Source organism: Agelaius phoeniceus, chromosome 6 (assembly GCF_051311805.1).
Source record: "Agelaius phoeniceus isolate bAgePho1 chromosome 6, bAgePho1.hap1, whole genome shotgun sequence".
Lineage (NCBI taxonomy): Eukaryota > Metazoa > Chordata > Aves > Passeriformes > Icteridae > Agelaius > Agelaius phoeniceus.
The window spans coordinates 49,715,136-49,730,995 of NC_135270.1; the positions used below are offsets into that span (position 1 = coordinate 49,715,136).

General features: G+C 42.2%; 1 protein-coding gene across 3 annotated transcripts in view; it reads left to right on the forward strand.

Moving 5' to 3' along the window:
• TUNAR (transmembrane neural differentiation associated intracellular calcium regulator) overlaps positions 1 to 15,860 on the forward strand; it is a 162,320-nt gene that overhangs the window by 19,554 nt on the left and 126,906 nt on the right. Inside the window, exon 2 of one of the 3 annotated variants that reach the window (XM_077180655.1) lies at positions 4,420 to 4,508. The exons of the other annotated variants lie outside the window; for them this stretch is intronic. The gene's annotated coding sequence lies outside the window, so the exon portion shown is untranslated. The remainder of the gene's footprint in view (positions 1 to 4,419; positions 4,509 to 15,860) is intronic. 3 annotated transcript variants of the gene reach the window in all.

The window sequence follows — 15,860 nt, forward strand, 5'->3', positions numbered from 1 at the left end:
TGCATGGCTCCTCTAGTTTTGACAGACAAGGATCTGAGTATTAATGTTACACATAGTTGCAAAGATGAGGACAAAAATTGACCAGAAATACAAAAGGACCAGAATTTCATTAAGGAGGATAGATTTATTGACTGTCTAGACCGAAGGTAGTTTTGTATTCACACTTTAAAAGTTTTAATTAAGGTTTACACTTATACTGTCTAGCCATTCCCAGGTTAGTTTTATGAAAACATTAACCTTGACATTTTGACAACTTTTTTCCTTTCATTTAGTCTCTCATTTAAAATTGTTTTCATTGTCTGTGGTTTAGTGATTCCCTTGGTTCGCTTACACAACCAAGCCCTTTGAAGAGTGACAGCTCAGCGTGCCCAGTGGCAGCTCCCAGCACAGCTTTTAATTCTCAGTTCACCTGAGCAGTGGAGCTCTGCCTCTGTGGCCCTGCACCAGCATCACACTGGGTTTTGCAGGCAGAAATGTGAAGTTTGCCTCCACACCTGCACAGTGCACCTGTGAGAACAGCACTGTGGTGCCTTCACAGCTTGTGGGACCAGGGGCTGGCAGAGGATGGGGGGCTCTCCCTCACCTTTGTGCCTTGGCAGGAACTCCTGCTGTCCCTCCTGCCATCACACACACACACACACAAGTCCTGTACCTCCAGGGCAGTCTGTTTCTGTAGAAGATGCTTCAGCTTCTGCATGGGAGGCCCTAAGCAGCTCCCAGCAGCTTCTCTCCTGTGCTGGGATTAAGCAGTACAGCATGCAAAGATTCCTGACAGTGCCACATGTGGATTTGGAAAATCCAAGTTCAGCATTGCTGTATCAGGAAATGCCCCAAATCACCTAAGAACTTACTGCAAGACATACTTAAACTTTTCTGCCCCAGCTCTCTGAAGATATTTAGGCAGAAATGTATGTATGTTTACAGTGATGCAGGGAGGTGCTGTGAAAGTCCTGGAGAAAATGGAAATGGAACGTTTCCATGGCTCACACCAATAAATAAACCCTTAAATTCTGCTGGTGTATTTCTTCTCAGCTGATTTTCTCTGCAAAGTTGCTGTGGTTATTAACTCATTGGAGCTCACAGGGGATGAAGCAAGACATTTGGGTGTAATGGCAGCACTTGGATAGACAAGTAGAGAGAGAGGGAAGTTGCCTCTCTCCAGGGAGACAGGAGAACACATCGACTCTTAAGAAAGGAATAACCTTCACCTCTGCATCCCTGCATTTCTTTGTTTAAGACTGTATTGCGTTGGGGAAATTCCATTCCAATCCCACTGACTGCATGTGAGAAACTGGTCTTTCAATTTCAGTGGAAAATAGGAAAATGAAGGGGTTTGTTGTTTGAAACAACAGAGAAAAACTGATAAAATGGCATAATTCAGACCAAGCTCCTATGGAAGGAAGGAAATGTTACTGAAAGAAATTGCCAGAGAACAGAAATGCCTGCAGAGAAGCAGGAATGTAAATAGTGTGGTTGTGCCCCACCTTTCCTGTAAAAGATTCCTGCATGTCCTCCTGCTTCTCTTTCAAGTATTGTCCAGCATGGTGACTGGATAAATTAAGTTCCCTCTGGTTCCAGTGGCAGGAGTTCAAGATGAGAGCACCGAGTCGCTTGCTCTTACCAAAGGTGATTTTCTAACTCGAGTGTGATCAGAAACTAAACATTTTACAAAGTAGGGCTGCCCAAAATCTGAGAGATTCTGCCTCATGTAAGGCCAAGGGGGAAGGAAGGTTGGGACTGCATTTTTAATACTGTTTGGGAATCCAGGTTCCCAAGACAGGCAATGCACATCCTTGTGAGCACGAGGGAGCAGCGAGGAGAGTGCATGACCCCGTGTCACCGTTTCCCTGCTGGAGATGGTGACAACATGTTTGTAGCAGGAACACAGTCCCTGCTCTCAGGCTGGGGTGAGCCAATGGGGACCTGAGGAACAAACAAACACCACTTTTACTCCTCAACAGCAAATCCATCTCCCTGTCTGCATAAAGTGAGCATCTGAGGATTACCTGGAAAATGTGGGATTTTGGTACTGGAATTAAGAGTTTAGAGAAATCTGATGAAGCAAGTAGTGTATAGGGCTTGACATAAAATAGACCTGGTAATGAAACTGATAAGGGAAACACCCTTGGGAATCCTGGAATAGAACTTCTCATTGATCTCTTCTGGCATTGAGAAAGAAAAATGCAGGTCTACAGATTGACAAGCACTATATGAGGAAAAAAATTAGATTACACTCAGGTGATAATCCCAAATCAAAAGGAACTCAGAAAAAGAGAAGTGTCTAAGCCTTTTTGTTTGTAACTGAAATTTACAATCATGGATGTCATTCTCTGAGGACATGACTGTATTGATAATTTCAATCATTAAATTTAAAAGAAAAAAAAAAACCAACCCAGGAGAACATATACACGGAGTTATCAATAAATTGTTTTCTTTGCCATGCAAAAGAAGGAAAAGTGATCCATCTCTGCCCCCACCCCTTTGCTGGACCACTGTGGTCTCTGTAGAGGATGTCAGAGGCAGCTTCCTCTGCCTGCACATCACCTTCAGTCTTTTCCTTCTTTTGCATGGCAAAGAAAACAATTTATTTTCTTTGCCATGCAAACAAAACCTTTTTGTTTTTTAATTCTGTGGCATCCTAAGATAATGCTCTGTGTCAGAAATGTAAATATTTTCCTCAGAGGAGAATATTTTTTTAATCACTCCAAAGATTAATCAGTGGTACGGATTTACCATTAAGAATTTCTTTATTATTTATTAACAGTTTATTAACATTAGAAAAGTCTAATCTGTTTTCTCGCATTAGTTTTCTTTACTAACTTTATCTACATTGGATTCCAAAATTTGGCCCAGCAAACCATCTTTTCAACACATTTGACCCTCACTGATAAGAACATTGATTTTGTTTTAGGGAACCTGGCCTGGCATTTAAGTCTACAGTATCCGATTCCCTTCTCTGACACAAACCTTATGTATGAATTTGGGGCCCTTATTTTTTGGGTCTCATTTTCCTTTTTTAAAAATATGACTTTTGGGAAGAGAGTTCCCCAGCTTCATCCTCCTAATGGCTAGAATTCTTCTTCTAGTTTACAGGATGGATGTGATTGGGGTAAGTTTTTATACAATATCTTTATCTAAATATCTCTATTAAATTAAACAATTCTTTTCCTCTCATGGTAGTTAGTTCTTGGATGCTTTACAGACTGCAATTGTCTCTTCTTTCAGTCTGTGTTCTACTGGGCAAGACAAGATTTCCAGCCTTCTGTCATGAGAAAATGCTCCTCTGATCACCTCCATAAACCCCTCCATGCCTCTCTCTTGATGTGAGCTTTTGTTTGCAGTATCCAGATGGGGATTTCTCTGTGTTTTGTATAAGAAGTTCCAGTAAGAAATTTTTCAGAAATGCTGGTCCCCTAAAAAAAAAAAAAAAAGGAATTTTTCTGAGCCTGTTCACTTATAAAAATACATAAATACATAGGACAGGGAAACGTGCAGGGACATGTGCTTATGGTACACCAACACCATGTCTGTCAGTCTGTCCTTTACTCCCAACACAGGTCCAGCTGAACAGCCAGAATTTCTTGGGGCACAGCCTAATTAAAATACTAAATCAAACAATATGGAAAAAAAAAAAACCAACTAAAACAAAAAACCAAAGCCAAAACAGAAGTGTGTGTGAGGTGTGAGTTGACATAGCTATTATTTCAGAAGAGTGTTAAGCAAGAAAATGCTTGAAATCATTTTGTGGTATGAGCATGGGACACCTTTTTTTGCATTGCTCTCCCCTCTGTCCTTGTCCCCCTGTCCAGGTTCTGCTCCCCTGTAGCTGCTGCCTGCAGGAACACACTCAGTAGAGGCAAAACTGGCTCAGCCTAGGGCTGGAGGGAGCAGCTGTTCATGGCATCCTGTCAGGGACAGGGCCAACCTGTGAAAGCAGGAGGCTGCTGCCAGGGAGGAGCCAGGATGAAGGTGCAGCTGGTGTGAAGTGCTGCCCTCCTGCAGCCCCAGCTCTGCTGGGTGCCCTTGGCTCTGTGAGTCTGCTCTGTGCAGGGGAAACCTGAGGGGATGCACCTCAATGCAGTTAGCAGGGCAGAATTGATAGTTCTGGTCTGGAGCAAACTGCAGTCCCCAAGAGACAGGGATGACCCACCTTGCTGCTGGTGTGATGTGGGGCTGGGATAAAGGGGAAATGTTAGGGACAGAAGTTGTCAGAGGGGGGCTTCACAGATGGCTGATACTCCTGGGATTTAACTGAGGATATACACTAAAGACACTGCCTAGCGATTGCTGCTCTGATTTACTTTTTTTCTAAAGTTTATTTTGCACTTACAGTTTGTGAACTGATCTGGCCTAGACTTTAAGATGGTAGCATTATGTCTCCAGATTGAAGCATTTTGTTGTGTCACTCCTTGTTTCTAGTGCCAAGACCACAGTCAGAAGGGAGTCACCCATGAAGATTTGTTCATGCAGCTAAGCTAACTTCTGTGGATAAAGTTCAAAAAGAAAAGGTCAGTTATACATATGTAGTTTTGTTTATGTTTAGTTTTCTGACTTATGAGGAGGAGTCTTTGTGAAGTAATACAAAAAGAATTTTGTTTGTTTTTTGTTATTTGCAGAAAATACTGTATAGAAATAAGGCTTTTTCTGAAGTTGTCTAGAAACAAGCTGGATCCAAACACACTTAAACTGGAAAAAAGAGTGAGATGAATGAGATCAGGTTCTGGTATATCTGGTCTTTTGTCTTCCTCCTAACTTAAGAAGTACACAAAGCTTCATTTTTTGGAAAGATTTAAAGCAGAGCTTCAAACTGACTGCTAGAAGTTGTAGTCTTTTTAACATGCCTCTGTACATCTCATTTCTGTTATATCTCTCTTATTTTTGTGGGTTTGCTTTCATCTAAGCAGTGGGTCTCCCAGGCTGGCTTTAGGACTTTGCAGGATCTTGAGCTAATAGTCTGCCAATGCCTGTGAATATCTCCATTTTTCAGAGAAGCTTGTTGGGTTGGAATTTTGCTTCTTGGAAAGGTAGGCTCAGGTGCATACCAAAAGGTTTCTGCCTTGTGACTGTTTCAGACTCACTGTAGTCTTTCCTTGATCTATATAACCCTCTCACAAAAGCAATATTAGGAATATGTGTGGCTCAAATTTCTGCATTTTTTTAATATCAAAAATGAATAAATTTTGCTTGTCCCTTTTGGTCTGATCCAAAAGGTTCCCATGGGATTTAGATCAGGCCTGGTGGTGTTTTGGGACAAACCATGTTCTGACCCACAGAGTTAATGGAATTAACCTGGGAAAGTTTTAGTCTGGTTTAAAGTCTCTTGTTTAAAATACTTACTTTTAGTAGGGAGGAAACTGGAGTTGCCTGTTTTTTTAGGAGTGCTTTATTACTGTTACCCTTATTCTGAATCAGATTGCTCTTCAGTACTTAGCTGCATCTTTGTGCTGACGTTAAATAAACATAAAACCCCACTTGGAAACACAGGAGAGTTTTGCTTTCTGGATCCTACTCTAGATGAAGTTCCTGGGTACCTTGCACTCCCAGGTATCTAATACCAGCAACACTGTACCACAAGATGAATGTACCTGACCCTAGGTAGAACAAAACTGCACTTTGTCCTTGAACATCAAAATTACTCCTCTGAGGCAGGAGCTTATATAAATAAGGTTTCTTGGTTCTCTTTTCATGCCATCAACTCTTTCTTCTTCCACTAACAGAATAAAGAATAAAGGTCAGAAAAAATGGATACTAAACTGCAATTGTAAATACAAACACAAACTTTATTTGTGTGACTCCTTCTTTTGCAGAAACCTCTACCCACAAAGTCAAAATTGAGGCCAAAATGTCTCAGAAAAGACCAATTATCCCAAGTCTTGGCCCATTGTTAATCTCTTTTCCACGCCAAGCAATTCTTTGCTACTAAATTATTTACTGAGAAGGAGAATCAGCTTTATTCATCAGAGGAGCATTAGAATCCAACAGGACTGTGAATACATATTTAAAATGTTTACTAGTGTGCTTGAGGATATTCATTTAAAGCCTTTAGAGACGAGGTTGTTCATTACAACTTCAAATGAGGTTTACCCTAACTGTTTTTTAACTTTCCAGATGCTTGTCTTGGCTTTTTGTTCTGCCCTGAGTGCGTGGCTTTTTGTTTTGTGCTGAAGGTATCAGAAGCAAGATGTTATCTGTGATATGAGATTACCTTATGTGGACATGGTATGTGGTATTTAGGCTTGAATTTATCCATGTTAGATGATGGAGGGGAATTCCATTGAATTCCAGTGAGGGGGGAGGAAATTCCAATTCTCCTGCTGTTTATGGCTGCAGTGTCATGGTTGCAATGGCTTTGGAATATTATCCTACTATGCTTGAGAAGCATATAATAGCACTACACTGGATGTCTTGCTCATTAAATCACTCTTGTAGATATTCTGCTCCTGGTGCAATCAGAGATAAACAGTGCTAATGCTTCCTCATAGCTATTAGCATTTCAAAATCTTACACTTCAAACAGCTTCTTCCCATTTCCTCAAGATATTCAGAGTCTTGTTTTGGATTACTTCTCAGAATGGAACACAATGAAATATTTATTAAGCTTTCTGGAGAAGCTCTGGAGGCAGGATTTATTAATAGTGAAAATTCATTACTGATGCTGTTGTTCTCAACTGATAACAGGTTTTATGCCTCTGTATGTTATATTTTTGCTTTTTAAAAGGTGACATAGCTTGCAACAGCTAACTATCAAAAACCTTTCTCTGGCTCCTGAGCTGGCAGAAGACTGAACCCTCTTTGTTTAGGGTTAACAGCCAAATCTCCTGACCTGTGCCTATAAACTCAGCTCTGCTTGGATCAGCTAAGGCAAAACAATTTATGTAGACTGCTGTTCACATATTTCTCTCAAGGCTGCTTCTGATTGTCCAGATCTGACTTATCTTTTTATGGTTTGCATCTTAACACCAATACTTCACAGAAGTATCTCCATCTGCTCTGTCTATGCCTCTGCCATTCAGTTCCCTGTGTCCCAGTACAGCAGTCCATGATCCAGCACTTCCAGTGGTACATGATATGACTGAGATCAGGGGCATTGCAATTTTGCTGGGGTGGTAATAGATGGGCTTTGTTATTGCTGAGATGCTGGGCAGAGCTTCTCTTCCAGGAAAACTAGGTTTCTTTCTGAGCTGCTTACCTTAATTTTACATTCTTACCACACATTTGAAGCACCTGTGGCTAAAGGGACCCTTTTAGAGATTAAGTGGTGCAAAGCTTACCCTTCCTGGTGGCCAGAAACTCTTATGTGTCATCTTAAAGACTCCAGACTGTGGGGCTCAGGGCCCACCATGATGTGGTAGGGATTAAGGCATTTGTGTGAAACATTCTTTGTATAAAAGGATAACAGTCCTCAAACACATTGATGTTAAATCCTTTGGTTTACATTGGCAATCCCAAGTATATAATTGCATTTCAGTACAAATTGCTTGTTGCCTTTAAATACAGTAAGTAAATCCCACATAAAACTCACTGTTCTGAATGCAAAGTATTTTAAGTCAGTGTTTCTAAAACAACAACTCCCAGTGCTCCATCAGCAGTGTGATCTGAGCAGGCTTTGCCTTCCTATAACCTGCAGAGGATGAGAGAGTGGGCAGAGACCTGATCCTTCTCAAATCCACCTGTCTCATCTAGAAGAGGAAAAACCAGCATAATGTGTAATAATATTACAGGACTATAAGCCAAAGCCTGGTCTTCTCTTCTGATTTCTTTTCTCACAAATAACATAAGTTGTTTTCTTGTCCCCAAATTGCCTTCAAAATACACTTTCTTCCAGTGAGAGGCACAGAACCCTTTTAGAAAGCAATGCCAGCAAACCATATGCTGCCTGGTTTTTATTAAAGATACACTCTGATGAAACCCCTCACCTTAAACCAAACCTTTTCTGTCCTGGGTGGGCTGGAAGTCTGTACTTGATGATTGCAGTTGGTAAAACACAATCCACAGTGACGTGATCAGAGTTGTAGCACATAAAATCACCACACCTCACTGTCTAGTTTGTGATGAGAAATTACTTGCTGAAAGGAAATGTTCTGTTGTGCCCCAAAGTGAATGATGGGTTATTGGCAAACCTACAGAAAATTTCTTTGAGAAATACCTTGTTAGAGTAGCTGAACTGTCAGTAAGGAGAATGATGGAGGGGTTTGTTATCTATATGGACTTCTTTTATTCCAGCTCCTTGTTCTGTCTTGATGTTTGCTAGTTTGCTACCTGTCTAATATTAAATTATTTTATCTGAGAACAATAGGGTTAGTTGGAACCCAGAGATCTCTGTGCTCCTCCCTCTGCTGTGGAGAGGGGATCCCTTAGTAATTACCACTGAAATTGCAAAAGACCAAAGCCTTTACCTCTCATTAATGTCCAGATCTGTTTTGACTTATTTTTCTCACTTTGTCTAGATTTAATTAGAATTTTAAAGAAAACGCAGCTTTATGGCTGTAATAATCACACAGGAATAATTTCTGAACCTTGCTATGAGTTTTGCTGCTCCTTATTGAGCAGTACTGCCGCAGCAAGTCTCCTCTTCCTTGGGCAATTATCTCTCGGAACGTTTTCACGCCGAGTGTGAGCAGCAGCCAGAGGAGAGCCGAGAGCCCGGAGGCCGCGCTCGTTGCCGGTTGCGGGCAGTGAGAGCCCCGAGGCCGCGCTCGTTGCCGGTTGCGGGCAGTGAGAGCCCCGAGGCCGCGCTCATTGCCGATTACGGGGTGCTGAGAGCCCCGAGGCTGCGCTCGTTGCCGGTTGCGGGGTGTTGAGAGCCCGCAGGCCGCAGTCGTTGCCGATTCGGGCGTGCGAGCGCGGTGGGCCCCGAGCCCTCACGGAGCGGGGCCCCGAGCCCTCACGGAGCGGGGCCCCGAGCCCTCACGGAGCGGGGCCCCGAGCCCTCACGGAGCGGGGCCCCGAGCCCTCACGGAGCGGGGCCCCGAGCCCTCACGGAGCGGGGCCCCGAGCCCTCACGGAGCGGGGCCCCGAGCCCTCACGGAGCGGGGCCCCGAGCCCTCACGGAGCGGGGCCCCGAGCCCTCACGGAGCGGGGCCCCGAGCCCTCACGGAGCGGGGCCCCGAGCCCTCACGGAGCGGGGCCCCGAGCCCTCACGGAGCGGGGCCCCGAGCCCTCACGGAGCGGGGCCCCGAGCCCTCACGGAGCGGGGCCCCGAGCCCTCACGGAGCGGGGCCCCGAGCCCTCACGGAGCGGGGCCCCGAGCCCTCACGGAGCTGCGCTCGCTGCTCCTGCTGCCGACAGGAGACAAGTTATTACCATATAAATGAGATAAGGTCTCGGATAATTGCAGGCTGAAAGTAAAACTGAACTGGACTGCTCGTGGTTGGAAATTTTAAGTGTATCTTTCTACATCAAATTTTTAAACTTTTTTTAAAGAGTATTTTACTTTTTTTTTTCCTTCCACCTATTAGCGGAATCTATGGAATGACATAAAGAGCCCTTATGTTTTCCAGTTGTGACTATTTTGGACCTGGAACTTTTCTGGTGTCTTTCCTTTCTCCTCTGTTGGTTATTATGAAACCTGTATGCAGAAGTAATAAAATTGCTCTGAGGAGAATATAAATGTGAATCCCTTTGGACAAAAAAAAAAAAAAAAAAAAAAAAAAAAACCAAACAAACTAGTGCAGTCACATTATTCCCTTTTCTCTAAGAAAAAGTAAAAGAAAATGTCACTGGCTGAGTCCATCTCTGTCCCTTCTTGGTCTGGCCATGCCTGAGATTGGGTGGCTCAATTTAGAAGATACTTTTGGCTCTGGGTTAATATCTTTGTTTTCTGTTCCCAGGCATCTGACTGCAGTGTGGAGTAACTAAGTAAAAAATTATATTCTACTACATTAATCTCTGTATTAATCTTTTCCCTCCTGAGTAGGGCATAAAACCCCAAGGGAAGAAGAAAATATTTTCATGTGTCTCACCAAGGCATGGTATAATCTTAAGGATCCCTTTTAGTAGCCAAAAGTGTTTTTTCAATTGATAATCATCAAACAGCCTTTGTTGCAAGGGAGAAACAGCTGGAGAGACAGCCAAACAAACAGCACCAAAAATCCCCTTTGTTGTGGGGATCAAATTTACAGGCCAAGGTCAGGCCTTGCACACTTAGTTTGGATAAAATCCAGTTTTTCATAGAAGTCTGGGATGGCCACTGTGTTCCTACACCCAGGAAATGTGCCTGGAGCAGGGCACAGGGCTTGTGCTGGAAGAATCGGTGGAGGCTCAACCAGTGAGCCAAAGGACACTTGCCAGCAGCACTCAGGGGTGAAGTCTTTGTCTCTGCTAATAGCAGTGTGAGGCCTCTGTGCCTGACAGTACACAGTACATCCAAAGGGACACAGCCTTGCATCTTCTGTCTCTGCCAGACTAAGATATTCTGGCTAAAAGCAGGCACAGGAGGGCTTTACTGCTCACCAGAGCTTTGGTCCTGGTGCTGGAGGCAGCTGCCATTCCTCTTGCCAAAATGTCTTTGCTTGGAAGTTAATTATTGAAAATGTTTCCTCCCATTTCTGCAATTGTGGCTTTGTTCCCAAACCTGTGTCCTTGGGTGATTTGAAGACTTCCCATTTCTAGCCTTAAGACATTCATGGGCAGTTTATAACCCTTTGACTAAATGAGGTAGATGACACAAAATCCTAGCTACAAAAATACTTTATGCTATTAACATTAAAAAAATCTATGCATTGAATACTTGCATATTGAAAGTAAATACCAATTTAAGCTCAGTCTGAATGCCAGTCAATTTTGAGATGTAATATAAAACTTTTCCAGAAGATTGCCTGAACTGAGTCTTTCTTTCAATACCATCTTTCTTGATTTCTAATGCTACAGGTTCAAAATTGCTGCTTGTTCTTGCTATCCAATTTCACAACATCACTTCAGTCTGATGCCTTTCCTGCACCTAGGGGATTGCTAGGGGACTTTTTTACTTTTTTTTGGTGACTTTGCAGAACAGCTAGCATAATAACAAGCCCAAAGGAAAAATGTAATTCTACAGTTTGGTCACCTAAGGTATCTACAGTATTACAAAGTTTAATACAAATAGATCTTTAAACTTGAAGAAGCAATGTTTGAAAGACAGGTGAGATGTTTCAAAGAAAACTGGCTCCATGTGAAGAATAAGGAATGTGTTCCTTTGGAACACAGTGTGGCTTGAAACATACAGCTCTCCCAACATCTGAATCATCCTGTGGATGTGATGATGTCCAGAGGATATTGAAACAGAGACAGGAAGAAGAAAAGTCAAACAATAAAGGCAGAATGAAAGAAAAATGAACACTAAGATTAATATTTCAGCAGTCTATTTAAAACCATGTTATTAAAGTGCTTGAGGCATTAAATTTGCTGGTCTGACTAGTGTGGGAAATAATTTTATTTTAAACATTGTGCAGTCTTGGAGAACTTGCAGAAGTTTTCAACCAAAGTAATGCATTATGCATCTGAATTGGACAGAAAAAAGTGTAAATTCTACATATAATAAAAATTGATGGAAGCATAAAAATGCCTGGAATTTAAAAATAAATTATGAAGAGCATTCAAGGAGATTAAATCATGTAAAGAAAGAACAGTGGAGACAAAACAAACTTTACAAAAAAGAACAACTGGGAATTTCATCACAAGACTGCTCAAAGATGTTTAGGATGCACTTTTCCCACTGGCTAAAGTCAATCCACAAAGTAAAAGCTAAATCATCTACTTGCAGGAAACCAGAAACAGGGCCAGTATCTGGGTGATTCCAGTCCTCACTGCTACTGATAAACAGCAAGGTCCATGTTGTGGCTTCCAAACAGGACTGTGAGTGCTGATGTCCTCTGCACCAGGCTGCCTGCTGTGGCAGAGAAGTGCCTGCTGGAGGGCTGAGCTACAGTCTGCCCCACAGCCCAGCAGAAACAGATTTCCCACTTTTCTCATTCCTAAGGTGAGAGGACATAGGAGTGGCAATTATTAAAATGCATGCTGATCCACCTTTTTCAAAATGCTTATTTATACTTCAGTGAGGGTGGGAGCAGAGATCTCATGTATTCATCAAATATGGGAAATAAATGGTGTTAGAATCATCCTCCTGCAGGTGCTACAAACTGGTTCTTATTGCTGAACAAAAAGGAGTTTATCTCCATCTTTTTTAAGATTTGGTATTTGGGAACAGTGTGATATCACTTCTCTAAGCTCCTTTAGATGTTGTGGGATTAAGTATAGTCCATTATGGTTTGTTTTGTGACTCCACAGCAGAAACCCTTCATTCTTTCCCTTTTCCCTCCCTCCTTCTCTTTCCCCAAACTGCCAAGGAAAGCTGTTGCCTGGGTTCTGTGTGTCTGGGCAAGCTTTCTAAAGGAGAGCTGGAAACAGAGTCATAGTCTCAGCTGTGATGTGCTGTAATGAGGTGTTTTCAGGTTTTCCAATTGCCACTTCTGTTCCTTTGCTGGCCAGATGGCCCATTTGAAACCATCTCATCCGAGTTATAGCTCCTTGCTGTCAGCACTTGCTTTCTGCCTGAACTTCCAAATACAGCCCTAGAGTGATATCCAACCTTTAATTTCTGAACACAGTATAGTTATTATTCACCTTGCAGTTTGTTCTCTGATGCAGGATTTTTTTTTACAGTGTCTGAGTCTTTTTTGAGCCTTCCTTAAGGAATTCTTCAAAGCATTTTTCTAATCTTTAAAAATTTTTAAAATTTCTTTTTCAGGGAACTTTGTTTCACTTTGTTAATATCTGATTGGGGAACAAAACATTAGCAGTCATAACCACTGTGGTACTGAAGTCTTTGTAGCCTAATTAAAAGTAAGCTCAAACTGGAGAAAGTTTGGGTTGAACACTTGTGTTCACTTCATTAATGAGTGCCCAAAGTGTCACTCTGAAAAGAACTTCTTCAGTGCCATGGTGGACCAGGTTGTCCCTTGTTTGATCAGGCTACATAAAGCCAAAGGGGGTTGCAATCATGATGGGCTGGTTTCTGGCTGGGACAGCTCTCCTCCCTCATCCCCACGGTCCCTTCTGCTCTCCACAGGGGAGCTCTGTCCCTCCCCACGTACCTGAGTCTCCTCTTGGGAGGAGATGCAATGATTGCAAGGAGAGGTGACAGTATTTCCTCACTTAAGGGTAGTGCATGGAGATAGCATGGACCTGGCAACCAAGACAGTAGGATAAACCCATCTCATGCTGAAGCTATGGCTTAAGTTCAATAATCAATATTTTCCATTTATGTCTTAATGTCTTTTGTTAGAATAGAATATGCAAATACATTGGTATTTGGATTACCCAGGTGCATAATTGTGGAAACCCCAGTCAGTTTGTTCCACTTTGTTCTCTGACTTTGAGATTTTATTTCCTTACATGAAATGAAATTCTTCATTTCATGTAAGGAAAGGAAGTCTTGCCATTTCAATGAGTATTGATTTGGCAAGGTTTGGTCCATTTCACTGCAAAAAAAGGAACACTCCACTGCCCAAAGATTGCTCCCTCCACACCTTTCTGCTCAGCACCACCCATGTGCTGGGAACCTCAGCAAAAATCTGCTTTTACTGCTCCACTTAGGGTTAGGCTTGAAAAAGCCACAAAGCTCAGAGCTCCAGGGACACTGCAACACCAAGGGGAAAAGGGCACTGCCCCAACATTGCTCCCTACACATCCTTCTGCCTGGCACCACCCATGTGTTTGGCACCTCAGCAAAAGGCTGCAGTGTTCTTAGATCTCCCTTTCATGTCTTTAGCCACCTTTTTTGTCTCATTTGTGCTGTTTGCTTTAATGATCCAAAGACTTGGGACAATGTGTGTGTCTGGGACGCACCAGCATGTGGCTTTTGACTATTCCTCTGATGTACTGTTACCTGCAGAAATTGCAGCAACGATTATGACTTCTGAGAACTGTAGTGTGTGAGAGGTTAGAGGTAATCTTGGCACTTGCAAAGAAATCTACAGTGCAGTTTAAACTGAGCCAAGAATCCCCCTTTGCCAGCCCTTATGCAACCTCTGTTTTCACCTGAAAAGCTCCAGATCTAAAAATATCAGAGAGAAAAATGTCAGTGTGGGATTACATAGTGACTTTAAAGTTAAAAATACATCCAGGGTGATTTTGAACATTTCTGAAAATGCCTGACATGTACAATCTTAAATGCCTGTTTACCCTTTTGCAAGTTGGAATTTCTCCTGTGGTAGATCATTGGCCTGAATACCCAGGGGCCTGGGTTAAAGCTTAAACAGGAAAGACATCAAACAATGAAAATGCCAAAGCAGGTTTGCTGTGTGGAAGGTTGTTATCTCTACATGGATGGGTTGTAAGATTTTACACAGCCAGCAGTAGATGGTCCATCTCAAATGCTTATCAATATTTGGTTTTGGTCCACATACATAAATGCCCATGGGTTTAGTATTTGGAACCCACATCTCTAACCCTACTCTGGGAGGTTTATTTTGTGACACAGAATATTTTCTGTGCTATCTATGTTCACGTCAATGTTTCAGGGCAGAAAATCATCCAGGATACTTTTTCCCTAGGTTATAAACTTGTTTGCCTTCAGGTGCTGATAATTTATAAAAGGAGGTTAGGGTGGAAATTGTGAACAAATGGAAAATGTTTTGCCAGAGATTTCAGGGCTAGACTGTTCCAAGTCCCAGACACAATTTGTTACAGGGAGCAAGTACACATCATGTATGTTTACAGTAGGATTAAATCTAAAACAAATGCACTGAAATTAGATAACATAAAAGTAATGAAAAGGTCTTCATTCCCAAAATTCTGCAAATATATCTGATGTTTATATTGTGGTTATGTATTTTAGCAAATAAGAAAAGCTTGTGGAATATTTGGATCATGAAAGAGTAAAAAATACTCGGTAACTATAAATTTATGTAACAATAAATACTTATGCTTTTAGAAGACCTTGAGAGCTATTGTTGATTATGAAAACATCAGTTGCTGTCCAGAAGAACAATATTGAAAACACTGATTCAGTAAAATGTGCAACATAAACCCCTCAGAGTAATAAACAATGTAATAAAAACTGCCAGTGCCATAATTGTTTAAAAGGTGCCTTCAAACCTGAAGCTGTGACCATATAGTTAGAATAATGACTGAAGATGTGAGAAATTTATGCTGATTCCTCTCTTTGCCTGTGTATTTTCCATGTGACCAATGGTCTCTCTCTGTGAATGCTGGCTCAGAGTTCCAGCTGAACTGCTGCTTCCTGAGGTTACCATCTGTCAACCAAGTGAGTGCAGGCTTTTTATTTCACACTTGCACGAGGTTAATAGTATCAGCTTCAATTAAAAAGATCAGACTTATGTATTTTTTATTTTGCATGTGTGACAAGTGCACACAGCTTCACTGGCAAACAAGACTTTGTCAAGTACTGACAGCTTGACTGGGTCCCAAAATGGGGATAATATTCCTTTCTCTCTTTGTACTGATGATAGTAGCCACATTGTACTGGAGACAAGTGTTTTTTTGCTGGTTCTGGATAAAGGTTTATTTTCCTACTGAAGTAGTACTTAGTCATGCGAGATATTTTCTAGCTGGAGTTCAGCGTGCCATGAGTCCCTGCTCGGTGCATTCACTGGGTTTGTGCCTGTGGCCGCATCTCCCTGACCAGAGGCAGAACCACCGTGGCGGCAGCCGAAGCTCTCCCGCAGCTCTGCCTTTGCAGGGCGTTCCCACTTGTGGGGGTCCCAGTTGTCGGGGCACCAGTTGTGGGTTTCTCTGGGTCTGGATTGAAGGGGCACTTGAGACAGTAGTTCATGTTCGTACTCAAGTGTTTATTATTTCTTATCAGTGAAACAGTCTCACTACTGTGAGTTTGGCAGTTTTTCATTAGAAGGCACAAAATGG